At 33.2% G+C, this 17,222-nt stretch overlaps 2 long non-coding RNA genes across 2 annotated transcripts; both read left to right on the forward strand.

The window, feature by feature from the left end:
- The first annotated feature begins 9,316 nt into the window (after positions 1-9,316).
- Positions 9,317-10,175, forward strand: LOC127150646 (uncharacterized). The gene is made up of 3 exons (XR_007823245.1): positions 9,317-9,603; positions 9,905-10,002; positions 10,098-10,175. It is a non-coding gene; the product is annotated as an uncharacterized LOC127150646 (long non-coding RNA).
- A 1,978-nt stretch (positions 10,176-12,153) lies between these two features.
- Positions 12,154-12,744, forward strand: LOC127150474 (uncharacterized). Its single transcript, XR_007822829.1, has 2 exons — positions 12,154-12,224; positions 12,455-12,744. It is a non-coding gene; the product is annotated as an uncharacterized LOC127150474 (long non-coding RNA).
- The last annotated feature ends 4,478 nt before the right edge of the window (positions 12,745-17,222 follow it).

Below are 17,222 nucleotides of genomic sequence, written 5' to 3' on the forward strand. Positions count from 1 at the left end.
CATAAGCTATATTGATGTTTTTGATGTTTATGGTGACTATTAATAAAATTACTCATCTAAGTTGTGCACAGCTCCCCAGACGTAGGCAATATTGGCCGAACTAGGTTATCAAAGTCTCATGTGTTATTCTCTTCTGTTGTCTCACTAGTTATTACTTATATTATTAGTTGCAGTCGTAACTGAAGAGTCCTTGTTTATCTTTTACTGTTTTTCAAAAACAAAAAACAAAAACAAAAACAAAAATAACAAAACAAAAGGTATATCTCCCAACACCCAAAATCATCAAGAAATATTTGAAAAAGCATTTGTAGTTGAACTCCATTTTGAGTTTTATGTTCTAAAACTCATGGTTTGTAAATGATAAACTATAAAGTTTTTATTAAGATATATTCAATAAATTTGTTATTGAATACTTGAATTGCTTGTTTCGTATAAGAGATCCCTAAATTCAATAAATTAAGATCTATGACTATGGGTATAAGTACTTGAACTTTATGTGGAGATATAAAAGTAGATCAAGTTTGAGTAGATAGGAAAAAATGTTTATAGTATATGTATAGGGTTGTGTCCCTTAATCTTAGGGCACTATTGGATGCGGTCCACTTTGTAATTGTTACAAAAGTTGTCTTGTGAAGTGTCACAAATGATGTAAACCTACATCGTTCATCTAGAGACATGTAAGTGGATGCGTCCTTATGCAAAGAGTTTCTATAAAATCGAATCAAGAAATAGATCAATCTTACGTTATAACACCATTTAATATATGTGACTAACTATTTCAATCTGATGACTTGGGTAACTTGACCTTATTCCTCAACTAAATATGAACTCTTGTTTATTTGGGATTATTCTTTGATCTGCATAGGTGAGAGGGTCCAGATTTCACTACCTCAATAAGCCTCCCGTTTTAGGTGTAAGATCGGGTAAATAGCTGGAGATATAAGGTGAAGGACGAAATTCTTTCCTACCCACTTTGAGGGATAGTAGAAAGGTTGTTTCCTATTGACTTCGAGTCTTGAACGAAGGGTCTCACCCTATCATTGCTTGAGAGAGATTTAATTTAGTGGTTGGGCCATAAATCGATTGTTCATTAAAGGATCGATGAGAATGAACAAGATGTAACTATAAAGGTAAAACAAATATTTGACCGAGCCGTTATTATGAACAATCTATGAAGGGTTAACTTATTAATGATGGATATATTGTGTGGATAAAAATATATCTCTAGTTAGGAGAGTGCAACTACAAGGTTTAATAGAGTGTGCTAGTAGTAAATAGATGTTGGTTATCTATGTTAAAGAGTTTAGCCATTTAATCACAGTGCATTACATCCCCTTGTTAGCTCATATCCAACTAAAATCTCAGAAACCCCTTGCTAGCTCATCTTTTCCCTTAACCATATGGCCAACCAAACTTTCCTCTTTCACCTTAAAAATTCAACATCCTACTTCCTTTCATTTTGGTGTCCGCCACTGAACTTCCATTCAAATTCCACCTAAAATTTTGATTGACAAATTTAGAGTAAAACTTAACTTAGATAAATAAACCATTACCACCATTTTACTTTTAAATAATAATAAATAAAAGAAAAATAAAAGAACTCAATAGTAATCATGGTTTCAATTTAACAACTTTCAAAATCTTCTTTGTCCGACTTATAAATATTTTGTCTTATAGTTAACTCATTTTCGCCTGAGTTTTATGTATGAATGAAGATGGATTAAAAAGATTAAGCCCCTCTGATGGTTTGTTGAAACTTCTGAATTATTGCACTACAAAATATTGTTTCAATCTTTTCCTTTCCAAAACCAACAACGACACCTTGAAGGCTACGTTACGCACAAACGACTAAAATTACTAACACGTACTCAAATATTTATAAGTAAAAAAACTTGAAGTTCAGTGTATTTTGCTAAAAATTTTCTACTGTTCCTAATCTACTCTCTACTCAAAATCTCTCTAAATTGATCGTTACTTTTGTCATGCCCCACCCCAACTACCACTTTATACAACCAAATAGGGACATGCCACCTAGACCCTCAACGTGTATCTTACCTTGAGATGACGCGCTTAACGCCTAGTAAGCAGAACAACCTCTTAAACTTATCTCATTTCAAAGCTTTTACTCTGGACTTTAGAGACCTTTATCGTATTAGAAAGACAACTTTTGGACTTAGCTCCGTCACCTGGTCTTTAACACTTAGCACAAATTAACTTTTTAACTACTAGGCGATAAACACATATAATAATGCAACGGGTAAATATAACTTCTTCTTTTTATTAACTTCACACATTACATCTAAGTACAAAAGAAATTCAAACTTTATGATTACAACAAAACATAAAACATAGACTTTTAGGCTTTTCATGCTAGGTGCGGTTCTACCACTCATTGTCTTAGGCATCACAAAACTATGATGTAGCCCTCGACCTTTCTTCGAAATTGAGTTGCAGCCCTCTGTATTTAGGAGTATAAGAATTTCCTACAAACTCCTCAAATGCGAAATAGAATGATGGAACTTTCTTACCGCACAAGTTTACATAAGAACCCATTTTACCCTCATTTACTTTGCTTCTATGCCTTAAATCCTTTTTTTACTTAACTTCAATGCCTGACAACCTGGGCAGGGAAAGCTTAAAACACAAGTCAAAGACTTAGTGAGTGATCATTTAGAAAATACCTTTTTTGATTCACTTTCACCAGCGTTTTGCAATAGACCAAAGATTCACCTTCACCAGCGTTTCACAATACTCATTCTCATCTTAGACCTGGGATTCACTTTGATTAGCGTCTCACAATACTTAATCTCATCTCAGACTTGGGATTCATTTTTACCAGCGTCTTATCGCATTGACCTAAGATTCACATCCACCAGTGTCTCGTGTTAAACCTGAGATTTCATCTAGCGTCTACCCATAAATCATACATCACACATAACACAATGAACAAATAAGAAGTGTTAGCTCTAAAGCTTTACTTTCAATACATAACATCACATTAGTAACAATCTCATAGAATAAGCATCCAACAAAAGAATACAAGGAATATTTTCAATACATACAAAACATTCTTCCATTAATAAGAAATCATTCGCAAATATTCATTTAATTACAAAGTTCACTCACGGAAATATTTAGCCTCAACTCTTCCCCTTTTGCTTTCAACTTTCTCTTCTCGTCTAGTGGTTCCCTCAACTGGCCTTTCAACACTAAGAACTTTCTCTTAAAAAAGTATCATAATGTTTAGCATCTTCTCCTCTTTTATTCTGCCTTCTTGGTCCTATTTATAATGACCTTTCACATCGATGGGTCATCTCCATGCTTTACATGTGTCAAGCTATCACTCATCGGCCATGCAACCAATCTAAGTTTAACACGTTGCCAGCTATCACTCACGATTAGACATTTCCCTTAAAATGCTAACTTTATCTTTTCGGAATGCTCAACTCCTTATCACTTGATTCTTTTCTTGGAAAATAACATAACATTTACTTTCCCTTAGAGGATCGATCGTCTAGTCACCTCATACAAACGTCTATCTCATCGCAACCACACCTAGGCATAGGTATTTCTTCTCGCGTTACTTTCCAAACACCTACTTCTTAGCATCAACCATATACATCTTCTTCGCCAATCAATCCTATCGTGTCACCTTGCTTATATGCATCCAGCACTTAGCGCAAGCTTTTTCTCCTAATGTTATCTTTCCTCAATTGTATTCTTCCTCGCAGAATGCCTCTTTTTTACACTTAGCAAAAATGACTTTTCAACAGGGCTCCTCTTCAACAGGACTCCCTTTTTCCGAATCAAGGCCTCACTAATTTAATACCACTATCAAGTTCTAAGTCTATAGGATAGTGGAGAAGATCTTGATAGTGGTCCTTGGTGAATTTGTGATCAACATCAACGACAATCCTAGGTGAATTTGAGCTACATAAGGTATTTGTTTCAAATATTGTTTTTTAGCTTCAGTTTTAGCATGTTTAATCCATGAACTTCACGTAATTAGGACGATATTTGATCCAAATTTTTCTTTTTCATGATCAAACGCTCTTTCATCACCACTGAAGATTCCATGTGAGAGAGGATATATTCAGCTCATAGAATTCTTTCCTCTGCTTCGTGTTGCTTGTAAGGGAATAACATATTATTTGTAAGAACACAAAAAAGACAAATTAAAACAATATAAACTCGTAATCAAGTATATGCGAATAGAATTAAAAAAAATAAAGTTAATATATGGTTGATCATGATAGTCAACTAAATCATTCATCGTCACTTTATGTGTTTTTTAAGAGATAATTGCTTTTCATCTTTGTTTATGAAGACGTCCTCCACACAATGAATAACTGGTTGTTCCACAACTGTAGAATCAACACTGACCCCACACTAAATACCCTCTCCAATGTTTCATCCACAGATGTCCATTGACAATTTCTAATAAATCGAATTATTATTCATTTTCAATATCCTCCACTTCTGGAAGATCGCATGTTTGCTTCTTTTTTACCACTTGAACAACTTTCCATCTTCTATCATATTTTGTGTTATCTAGGTAAAAAAAACTTCCTGTACTTTGATAGGAAAAAGGAATGGCTCATCAACATACCAAAAATTAGATATGTTGATTGATTTGTATTCCTTGTGTCCTTATTAATTTTGTTCTTATTTGTGTCAAACCATCTATATTGGAACAAAAACCATGTCGTTTGTGATATTAGAAATCCAACACTTCATCTAAACACTGTAGAAATTTTTATCAACGCACCCATTACCATTGATCTCTTGGACCAAAATCTAAGAAAAAAATATGTTATAAAAACTAATTTCTTAGATCTTAATTTGATAATGATTTTGGTTAGTATTCTATTTGTGAAATTTAAGCTTGTTTATCCTCTCTATTTTTCAGGTATGATTATTACGTTTTCTAAAGAAAACTTGAATTTCTAGTCAAGTCTAAAAATAACAAAGTTTTCTAAATTTTTTTTTCATTTTAATAATATTATAAGTGCAAGGTGAATAATAAAACATAGAAACTTGTGACACGAAAAAATACCTAGGGTTTATAATTAAGCTTATTTAAGTGGCAACACATGGTTTTGATGGAAGATAATTAAGTAAAATCTTAATTAGTATGAATTTAATTATTTCAAAGTTTAAACAAAACATTATACAAAATATATTTCTTTTACTCATCGTCCATTATTGCAACAACAAACTTTTATATCAGAAATGCCAGGTAACTTGGGAACACAAAATCCAGCGCCTTGGTCTTGTTCGATGCATGCAGTATTACACAAAAGATCTCCGTTGTTGTTAGAACATGGTATAACACAATTCCAAAGATCATCTTCCTCCCCTGCCATATGATCAAGAATTAGCATATAAATAGTACCTCTTTAACTTCGAAATAATAAAATAAAAAACGTTATGAAATTATAATAGTTAAGATATAGGATAATACTCGATGAGACAAAACAAGCAAATAGGACCACGACCGCAATGGACAAAGTAAAAAGCTTCTGAGTTCCCATGTCTCAAGCTTGAATGTGTATGATATTATGTGAAATTATCAATTGAGAGGGATGTGTTTTCTGAAATTTAAGTTTGAAATTATTTATAGTTGTATATGTAACAACTCCCAAATTGACAGAGTGTAAAAACAAAGGCATAACAAACCATCTCAATTTAATTAGATTCTAACAATAGCTCCTAATTATAAAAAGCATACTAAAAAGAATAGTAAAAAAACAGCATTAAACAATCTTAGAACTTAGTTTTAAAAGGAATATATTGGGTATGTCATATAAATTATAATCATTTAAAATGTGAATACTACAAATAATACTTTTTTATTTTGGTATAAGGAGTATGGTTGATTTATAAATGAAATTTCAACTATAACAATCGGTATGTGTGTTAAATTTCATTAACATTTTGGGAGGAAGACAATTAAAACAAAATATTAAAAGGAACATATTTGTAAATGAGATGATTACAAAACCAATAAAATTAGTATTTATAGTTACTTTACAAATATTATAGAATATTATTATACTCCTTTATGTGACATTTGATTCTAAACTAAATAGAGCTATAACTAAGCTAAATAGACTTTTATCAGTGTCTATTATCTATATCTATAAATAATATTTGTAAATATTTTCAGCGATAACAATTTACCATTTACAAAAGTTTTCTTATTATTGATTTTAAATTGTAAATCTTGGACATAAAGATTAAAAATAATAATAATAAAGAGATAAAGTGAAGTAATACATTTTCATTTATAATTTCGGGTCTTTTACTAACATAGAAAAATGAGTCATTAATTCAAAATATAGCAAAATTTAAAAGAAATTATTTGAAATGACAATTTTTTAAAATATCTACAAATATAGCAAATTATCACAACTTATTTGTGATCACGATGAACTAAGATCGATACTATATGTGCCTATCATGATATAGAAAGACAAAGATAGCAGTTCATGTCTATCTATTATAGTCCATCATAGATAAACTGTGATATTTTGCTATATTTCGTAAATATTTTGGTTTTTTATGTATTTGAAAATAGCCCCTCAAACAATAACAAAGAGACAAAAATTTTGCTTTTAGTCCATCCTTGGATAATATGATCAACCGACTTGTTCATATTTTGAATTTTATTAAGTGTCTAATAACCTAACTTTTACTACAAGAAAATTAGTTTCTAGTAACAAAGTTTTAGTGGTACAAGTTATTTTGGTGGGTAAAAGATCTTTGATAGGAATGCATTAAAAACGAGTCACAAAATAGAATTATTATCAATGCATTTTTATCTATTGTACTAAAAGAATTTGTAATTTGGCGATAAGTGTCATTAAATATTGACTACTTTTAGAAACAAATATAGATGTTGTTAAAATAGAGTCGAGTAACTCCACTAATTTTTTCCCCCTTAATTTTTCTTTCCTTTTAGTTACCATTTTTATTAAATATTTTAGAAAAAAATAAAAAAAAGAACCCTCTGGTTTTCCCTCTCTCTCCATCTCACTCTTTTAAATAAGCCACACACCCAAACCCACTTCAACGCAACCTTCGACGCATTGCAAGCGGAGGCGGTGGCAGAACCCACATCGACAGTGACCCTCGACGACTGACTATGGAGACCTTTAAGCAAAACAGGTCGTGAACATGTATAAGTGATAGACGCTCTTAACAAGATCATGAACTGCATGCTATAAACCCTAGATATCTTTTCTCTTTAATTTTCTAAGTTGTATAGCACGTAAGTTGTGGTTTTGTTTTTATTGTTAAGGTATTTTTTAGGAAGTTTTTAGTATATCAAAGAAGGAATTTTTGGAAAAATTTGCCAAGGGTTGAAGAGGTTTGGGTTTTACATAGGCGGCTAAAGGAGGAAGAAAAGCTAAGAAATTGACCAAGTGTTAGGCTTGAAAGGTCGGCGGTCTAGTGACTAGTCAGTGTCTTGGAAACCTCCAAAGGGTAGTGAGGGGGACCACAAGAAGCCCTAGGTGGCCAAGCAAGGCAAGGAGGCATGAGTGTTTGTTGAAGTGTAAAGCCAAGAGGATTTACGGCCAAGGGTTGTTCATGCGACCAAAGGAGTGCTAATAACCTTTATACAGCAAGGCATACATGCGTTGAGGCTAGGTGGCAAGATGGAGGTTGAAGCAGGCGACCAAACTTGTGCCTTGAGTCTTATGCGAGCAAGATGAACACCATGCATCCAAGTGAGTCATAAGCATTCAAGGGTGTTAAGTGGAGTGGAATATATATTACTAGGCACGCAATCAATTGGAAAGCAGCAAGCAGAAAGTGCCTTAGTTATAAGGCATGCGCAAAGGGTATTATTTAAGGCAACTTTAGAGAATGATTCCTCTCATTAGGCTCGTGCGTTTTCCATGATTCTTATTTTAAAAGAATGACAAAAAATTGTAGTTTGTGGGTAAGGGTTGTCTGAAAGAAAAGATTTTAGAAAGAGATTCAATTGTTGAAGAATAACAATAAAGGTCATTTATCAAGTGAATTTAGAGTAATCCTTAACGTTTTAAGGCTAGAGAACTCAATATTTGGAATTTGAAGTTGAATTTGTGAGGTAATATACTTAAGACAATTATAAGCAACTTTGTAGAAGGAAGCTTCTTCATTTGATGAATAAATTTTTAATTATGAGTTTTGGAAGTTGAATATGGATTATGAAACCCACAGAACTTCTTTGTAAAGGGGTGATGTGGTTGAGCATTGCCGAGCGTCAAGAAAGCCGTGTATGGTGTTGTGCAATGGATAAGTTGAGAGGCCTCATTAGGCGTTAGGGAAGCCCAACACATAGCCACCAGCATGAGGCTTGTGCTAAGGCTATGGGCACTGTGTGCCCAAGGAGTTGAGAATGCGACAAAGGTTAGACTTTCATAGGCTCGTGCCAAGGCCGCTTTTGAAGTTGGCAAGCGGCCATGCACTCTAATGGGGCTTGAACACCTCCATTTTGCCTATGTCACGCATGCCATGTGCCAGCTATGCCCTTGTATAGTTCTTTGGCAATTTTTGTGTTTTTGTAATTTTTGAATAAAGTTTGGGCTATATCTGAATTAAAACAATTAATTGGTGATTAAATTCTCTTATATCAGGGCAAAAGGAGTTGGCTAAGACCAAAGGGAGTTGGCTACAACCCATGAGTGAAAAAATGTATTTAAATGTTGATTTTAAACATGATTTACTAACTAAACAATTTGAGCCGGCTTTGAGTTAAATGTGTATGTTTCGCTAAGATTTGGCAAGTAAGAGTTTAAGTTAAGCTTGATAACTGATTTAAAAGAAATAGCTTGAGTTTAATAATTTTATTTAGTTCTCTACCTAACCTTGAGATTTAAACAAAGTAAATTAATGATTAAGCAAAAGCATGCTTTAGAGTTTTATAAGCTTTATAAGCGTTTCTAAGTATAAATTAAGCATGAGTTAAGCAGAGTTTCTAAGTATTTAAGCTTGAACATAATTTAGCAAAGTATATATATTTTAAAAAGCATAAATTTGCTACATGCAAGAGATTTATTTGATCATGCTATTTCCAATAAAAGCTTGAGTCACTAGAAGAAATCTGGTCTTTAATGTCGGGTGGAAAAAATGAAAAATAAGCTTTAATGTCGGTTTTCAAAAGGCGGATGTTTAATGTCGGTTTTAAACCGACATTAAAGCTTTATCTTTAATGTCGGTATAAAACCGACATTAAACATCATGTTTTTTTAGAACCGACATTAAAGGTCTTTTTTATTTTATTTTTTATTTTTTTAATTTTTGTAAAAAGTTGAATTTTTCTCTCTCTTACTTTACTCTTTTCTCCTTTCTTCTCTACCAAACCCTAGACTTTACTCTTTTCTCCTTTCTTCTCTACCAAACCCTACGAAAGAAGGTTTTCTCTCAACATTTCTTCCCTTTCTTCCTTTCTCAATCTCATCACTTTCTAATCTCCCCTTGGCTTCCAGTCAAAACCTTCATATTCCCCACCTTCACCATCGCCGCCGTGAAATCCGCCTTCCAGAGGCTCCGACTACTCCGATACTGTCTCACCGTCGCTGCCGTCAATGGGTCATCTTCTATCGCACTTAGGTAACATTTTTACTACTATTATCGTAACAAACACCCCTTATTTTTCTTATTTTTATGCATCTAAAACTACATTCGGGAAGGAAGAGCAAAAGGGATAAATGGCAAAGGCAAAAAGTCATAGTAATGGAGACTGCCTTAAAAGGAAAAAAAATGAATTTACTTAAGTTTGCCGTAGTACCCATTTCCAAGTATAGAGGAAAAGCACAGGAGCAAATCAAAAAAGATGAGGAAAGCACCATCTGGTTCAAAAAAGATGAGGAAAGCACTAACTGATAATAACAAAAACTCTCTTTTGCAACAGATGCTTGGCTACGGATGGGCTGGAATATTTAGAAAAGTCCTTGTGGATTCTCCATACATGTGGTGGCCAGCAAATTTGATTCAAGTTTCTCTTTTCAGGTTATATATATTTCTCATATGATTTTCTAGTAAAAACTTAAATAATAATATGTTATTGTGTTGCAAAATTTAATGTTGAGCATATGAAAGTTCAGGGCATTGCATGAGAAAGAGAAGAGGCCAAGAGGAGGACATACAAGGCTCCAATTTTTCCTCTTAATTTTTATCTCAAGCTTTTCTTACTACCTTACTACCTTTTCTTACTACAGTTGCTGCCTTCTTGGGCAGTACCCATTGAAATTAATTTTCTTTTAGTAATACTCGAGTAAATCCTCACTGCACATTCCCTTCGATCTCACTAAGAGAAAAAATATATATAAATAAACATTATTTTTTGGTACATTATTCAAAGTTAAACTCTCACCCAGTTATACTGTATTAATGTTTGTCAAGCTGCAAACTTTTATTTTTGTTAAGAATATACTTTTGAACTCTTCTTTTTTTTAAGAAGAGTGAATAACGAGCAGACACATTTGAATGAGTTCTATAAAATATGGTTAAGTTCAGGATGTACTCGAGTATTTTTTTTGAATATTTTTTCTAACAAATGAAATAATATATATTATTGGATCATCACACATCTTCTTTAATATTTTGTAGGTATTTATCAACCTGGTTTATATTCGACGTCTGTTCTACTGCTCCATTACAATCAATAAGTTTCTTATTCACAAATCAAACCGGAGAAGTTGGGTTTAAGCTTCTCAACATGCTCCGGCTATGGCGACTCCGACGGGTCAGCTCTCTTTTCGCAAGGTATTACACCATCATTTCCTTTATTTATTTATAATCCCGATCAAAACTTGAAGATTGGGTTTGCGGGATTGTTAGCTACTGGCTTTGCAGATTTGGAGGAATATATATTGGATGGGAGAAGAAGCAGCTGTTTTGGCTGCAGTTTGCAAAACAAAACTTGAAGAAGAAGAAGAAGAAGAAGGTATGAAATTTCTTTTTCCCTTTTATTGTTTTGGAGTAGATAGTTTATTTATATGCATTTGTGGACCAAGTAATTTTTCAGAATCTATGTTGCTGGTTTGCGAGAAGAGATTGTTGCTTCTTCTGAGCAAGTTCTCGATCTTATGGAATTTGGAGAATGTAATTTAAATTTCCAAAGAATACAGTCCTTTGCTTCCTCCTTAAAGAGCTTAATGGAATTCTATTTTGTTTCCAAATTTATTTTATATTTCTCGGCCTTTGACCTGGGAATATCCATTTCCCTTGGAATGTTGTGTCACACCGTGATTGTAAGTCAACTCGACAGCTGTTGTCTCTAACTCATCTGCATATACCATCAAGGCTATGGCGTACTGCAGAGTCAATTGGTTGTGCATTGAAATTTATAGCATTTTGTTAACCTTCAGTTTGCTAAGATGGATGGAAGTAGAAGTTTAAAGTTCACCTTCTGTTCAAGATTCTCAACCTTGGTAAGTATCCTCATTCCCAACGCTTGTATATGGAAACAAATTCTAAGTTAGGATCGAAAATTTCTTAGGTCTTATTCAATAATCATTTAGTTTCTTTTACAATTATAATTGTTGGTTTTTACCTAATGACTTTTTTTCACATGATTTCTAGATTTGAATTCTCAACCAAATTCGAATAACAAAAACAAGTTTGTAAAGACTATCAATTTTAGTTTTTAAGCTTTGACTTTGTTTTTTAAAACACTTAATAAAAGTTGGTATTATAACCTACAAACTATTATAACCTACATACTATAATAACCAACTCAACATTTCAAACTCCCTCCTATAGTTCTTCTCCCGTTGTGTACATGCTTGTTAAGGCCTAGTGCGCTGCTAGGTCTCTTTAAGTAGCTTGGGATGAACTTCAGGGTCTGTCACATTGCAATGACTGACTGCATGGTTGAGATTGAAGTGTGATTTGTCATTCCTGCATTTCCGTTGATTTTCTTTGTCACCATTGTGTAGGTCTGCCATGACATTGGTTATTATACATGCATTTATTATGTTGTTTAATTAAATTATAGTATAACTGTGTTTTTATTTGTAATACTTTTGGCTATAACTATCAGAACAAATTTTATGAAGTTTGTAGGTGCAATGATTTTCTATGTGTATATAGTAGATATTTTTGCATACAAGATAATAGTTATATAAATTTGAATTATGAAATTGCAGCTAGTAGGACGCTCACTCTTCTGTCTTGGGTTGGTGCTGTGATTAGTAGCTGGTGCAATTTCATAACTGTCTTGTATGTTGGTAAGTGTTTATAGATTTTGCTTCTCAAAACATTTACATCTTTAATTTCTTTGATGATATCATTTACCTATAACCACTAAAGAGATTTAGAGTGTTTTTGGTTGATTTAGATATTTGATATCATTTAGATATTTGTACAATAGTGTTCTTTGAGCGTTCCGATATTATATGTGGATAACAATTGTTTTTGTCGTGCTTGATTGAATGTAGATAACTGTATATTTTTCCAGGTCATTTTCTACTAGAGGAGGATGATAAGTTTCTAGATAAGGTTTGAGCTACAGTTCAGGAAGAGGAATGTCAAGCCCTTGCTGCATTTGGTGCCTGTTTCCAATATTAATAATTGTTTGAAGAAGCATTTTCGAGACCTTTAAAATGTCGTGATCTTTGAATTTATATAATTCTGTTTGGTTGCAGTTAATTTTACAAGCGTGTTTTCATTGTTGGTGGAATCAGACTTGAATAATATGGGATTTATGTGCTTTAAGATATGAATGGGATTTATTGTTGCTTTAAGATATGAATGGGATTTATGTGCAAGTGCTAATAGCATTTTCATTGTTGGTGGAATCAGACTTGAATAATATGGTTTCCTACGGAATGTGACTTGTAGTTTCAAGTTTGTAGTTAATTTCACTTGTTGGATTCAATGTTGGTTTATAAAAAATGGACAATAATACAACAATTAAATAAATATAAATTTCTAAAAATGGACAAAAACAAGCCTTTGATGTCGGTTTTAAACTGACATTATTGGCCTCTTTAATGTCGGTTTTAAAACGACATCATAGCCCAATCGACATTAAAGGGCTTCAATAACACTATCAAAGATGTCGGTTTAAAACCGACATTAAAGGGCTTCAATAACACCATCAAAGATGTCGGTTGAAAACCGACATTAAAGGCCTTTAATGTCGTTTTTAAACCGACATTAAAGAGGCCTTTAATGTCGTTTTTAAACCGACATTAAAGGCCTTTAATAACGCTCGCAAAGATGTCGGTTGTCAAGTGACATTAAAGCCCTTTAATGTCGGTTTTAAACCGACATTAAAGGTCAAATTTCTTGTAGTGAGTTTTAAGTCTTGAGATTATAAAGCATGTTTTATTCTATAATGGAGATATCTAGAGATCTATTTAACCCTACGAAAGAATGTATTGTGCATAGAGTTATATTGAGACGAGGTCTCTTTGGATGCCTAGTTTTCCATCTCAAACTAGGACTAATAGCATTGATTCCATTCTTGTCACACCCCGCCTCACACGTGACCCAAAAATGTCATTCGAAATGCAGTGTGACTTGGAGTATCCTTGACGTGCTAAACGCCAAAGATACTCGTCCTTGAGGTTCTTAAGCCTTGCTTAATCGCCTGACCTTTTAAACTTAACTTAGAGAATATGCCTTGGACGATAAAAACCACTTAACACTAAGAATAAGATGTAAACATTGCTTTTATTAACTTAAGTCAAATCTTTACTTCTTCTCTTAACTACGAGTCTTACAACTCTTTCCCTCTTTAGAACTTTTGTCCTCAAAATTTTGATAACAACACTAACTCCAGACTTTCAAAAACAAAATACTATCTTTAATTACAACGTTTGCAAAGCTTACAAAAGTATAACTACAAAACTACAAAACTACAAACTTAGCTTTAACACTATATATCTTCTTTTCTTATTTTCCCTAAACTCTACATCTACCATCGTCTTATCCTTGTCTACTATAGAGCCTCATCATGTAGGTTGTTAAACTGAGTGAGAGGCCACTCATGTTTGAATTCATCTTTCTTCTTCTTCTCCAACTTTAGCATTCACTCTTATAATCTCTTTTCTTGCCACATTGGAAACATGTGATGCTTCTTCTCCTACAAGTTCTCGAATGCCTCTTGCCACACTCATTACACCTTTGTTTTGTATCGCTACTCCAACGCAACCCTTGACTCATCATGACCTTAGATTTCTTAAGATTTCCTAAACTTTCTTTTTCTTCTTCTCTACCTAACTCACAATTTGATCTTTTTACACATAAACTCTTCTCTACTCACAGGGCTATGTCTACTAACTATGCATAATCACTTCTTACTGCAATAGTTACAACAGGAGTTCTGATTTCTCCTCTTAGTCCATTCACAAATCGCCTACATCATTTAGCCTTTGAGTCGATCATTGCCATTGCATACTTAGCTAACTATATAAAATTCTTCTCATATTCTGTGGTAGAGAGTTCTCCTTATTTCAGATGGACAAATTCATCTATTTTCTCATCTTTATAAGTCTTAGAAAAGTATTTGCCATTGAAAATTTCCTTGATGTCTTTCCAGTCTACTCTTCCTCGCCCGTTCTCCTCCAAAGTCCACCAATCTTTAGCCTCTTCTTGTAATAGAAACCCAACCAAATCTACTTTTCTTTCTTCTGGACACTGTATAGCATGAAAACACTTCTCTAGTGTCCTTAGCATTTTTCAGCATCCTTCGATTCAGTAGTTCAACTAAATTCTATAATTCCTAATGCTTTCAATCTTTCTATTCCAAACTTCTTCTCAAGTTATTGCCCCATGAAATCTATCAATATTTGAGCAACCCTATTATATACTGCTTCTTTTTGCTCTCTTATCGCACAAGAATAACTAAATGAGCTTCTAGGTCCATTGTAGGCTCAGTAGTTGTCCTTAATCGAGATTTTCTTGACAACATATCAACTTCTACTATTTTTTATAAAACAACTTAAGCACTTAGCCACCAAAATTAGACTTAAAACTACCAGGTCTCCAAAAATCTTGCTCCCATATCAAGTTGTCACACTGCATCTCTCATGACTAGCAAGGGCGTCTGCAGGACAGGTGTGACAATTCTTCTATTATAGTCAAAGTTTATATTATAAAAGTTATGATATCGATTTAGTTTTTTCATTCCCAAGTTTAGATTCAGGGTATAAAGAGATAAACAAAAGTTTGAAAAGTTGATTTATTGGTTTGCTATGTTTCTTACTTACAAATTTATAAAGCTTGTTTTAATTTACAGATAGTCACTCGCCAAGCTTTAGCTTATGTCTTCAAAATGTTTTCTCAATTTCTAGATATCGATTGAGGCCACGGAGTCAGACTAACTGCTGCTTATCTACTATTAAGTTCTAGGTTCTATCATAGTATGTCTTGTACATAGTACATGCATTTAGTCTGTATATATTACATTATGGAGTTTTAGAGGAGTTGTATAGAAGGTGTCTTATAGTATGTTTATTTACTTAAGACTTGATTTGTTACTTTAAGTAAAAACCCTAGTTGATATGAGCTTCACTACATAGAATAGATTCTTTAATAGTAAGTTTAATATATTCTTGTTAGTTTATATTATGGTTAAGTCGTCTCAACCTCGAGGTAGAGTTAAGTTCTAGTTTAATGGTCAACAATTATTATTGAGAGGAGAACATTATTTGTTGACCACTATCGCTTAGGCTTAAAGAAGGTAGTCTGAGAAGGGGTGTGACAGTTTGGTATTAGAGTAAGAGTCTTGGGGAAACGTAAGAGAGTCTAAGAGTAAGAAAGTGTAAGAAAAAGTAAGTTAGACAAAGTTTGAGTTTAAGAGTTAAGTATCATGCATTTGAGTTAAAGGCATTTATAACATATCCAATGAATTGATATGTTATAGGAGTCATGCCACCACATAATAGTAGATAGCGTAGGCAGAAACTGGAAGGGACACAGGATTCTACCTAAGGAAAGTCTTAAGGGGAGTCTAATTGTAATGCCCAAAGAATTAAGGTAATTTATAAATTTAATATTCTTCATTGATTTAATTATATTGGAATTATTGAATGTTAATTGAGATATTTTTGGATGAATATTTGTTTAATTTTTTAAAAATTTAGAAAGTTTATGTTGTTAAAGATTTAGTGGTGTTGATTTTAAATTGGTGGAATTATGAGAAATTATATATGTGCGTATATATAATTTATTTAGTTATGGAAGGTTAAGAATAATTATATTATTGGGGATAATATAATTATTAAAGATAATATATTATTGATTTTAGGAAGATAAAAAGATGATGTGATGGAAGAGATTTAATGAGGGGAAAGAATAAGATTTATTTGATATTTTAGGAAAAGAAAAGAAAGGGGAAAAAGAAAAGAAAAATAAAATAATATTAATAATTATTATTATTGTAATATTATTATTATTATTATTGAGCAATTTAACCCTCGGTGCGCGTGCACCATTCCCACCTCACTATTCATCTTTTTCCTTACAAACCCTAGTGTCGTCGAGTTGTTCATCACAAGTCTTCCTTCACCGCATGGACTGCCACGCCAAGCAAATATATTGAACCTTGCTTGCATTGTCCATTGTGCTCCATCGACGAACATCGTGTATTGTTACCTCTTTTCTCGTCTACGGCTACCAACTCGTCGTCTCCATCCATCGCCCAATGAGGTTGCATGTTGTTCGACATCTGTTTCGAGCCATTAGAAGTCGTCTCCTCTGCTGCACATCATCAACTGCATTTCTCCTCCACCCGAGCCAATCCCTCTTACTTAGAGTCTTGCATGCTAACCACCACCCAAACCTAGCCGTTCTCCTTCAATTGTGAGCCAAGCCAGATTTGTTCTTCCTTCTTTCAAGCCAAGCCATCAGTTAGCTTATTGCCCTTCCTTGCAGCCATTTAAACCTTGTAAACAATTATTGGTGAGTTTTAAAGTAAGTTTTGGTTTTTAACCATCAAGTGGTAATTTTTTGGCTTGAAATAAGTTAATGTTGGATTGATTTTGGGGTTTTGCTTGAAGGTTTGGGCTAAATTTAATTGGAGATGGAGCAAAGAAATTTTCCTCATCAAGGTTGAATTGAGTTCAACCTTAACTTTAGGTAAGTTGTTTGGTGATGGTTCTTAGGGTCAATAGCCAACTGTTAATTTATTAATTTAGTTATTGATTTCACTTGCTACTTAGGCCTAAGTAAATAGAGAATTTACTATCAACTAAGGAATTATTGTTTTAACTAATCTC

This window comes from Cucumis melo, chromosome 8 (genome assembly GCF_025177605.1).
Source record: "Cucumis melo cultivar AY chromosome 8, USDA_Cmelo_AY_1.0, whole genome shotgun sequence".
NCBI classification, from domain to species: Eukaryota; Viridiplantae; Streptophyta; class Magnoliopsida; order Cucurbitales; family Cucurbitaceae; genus Cucumis; species Cucumis melo.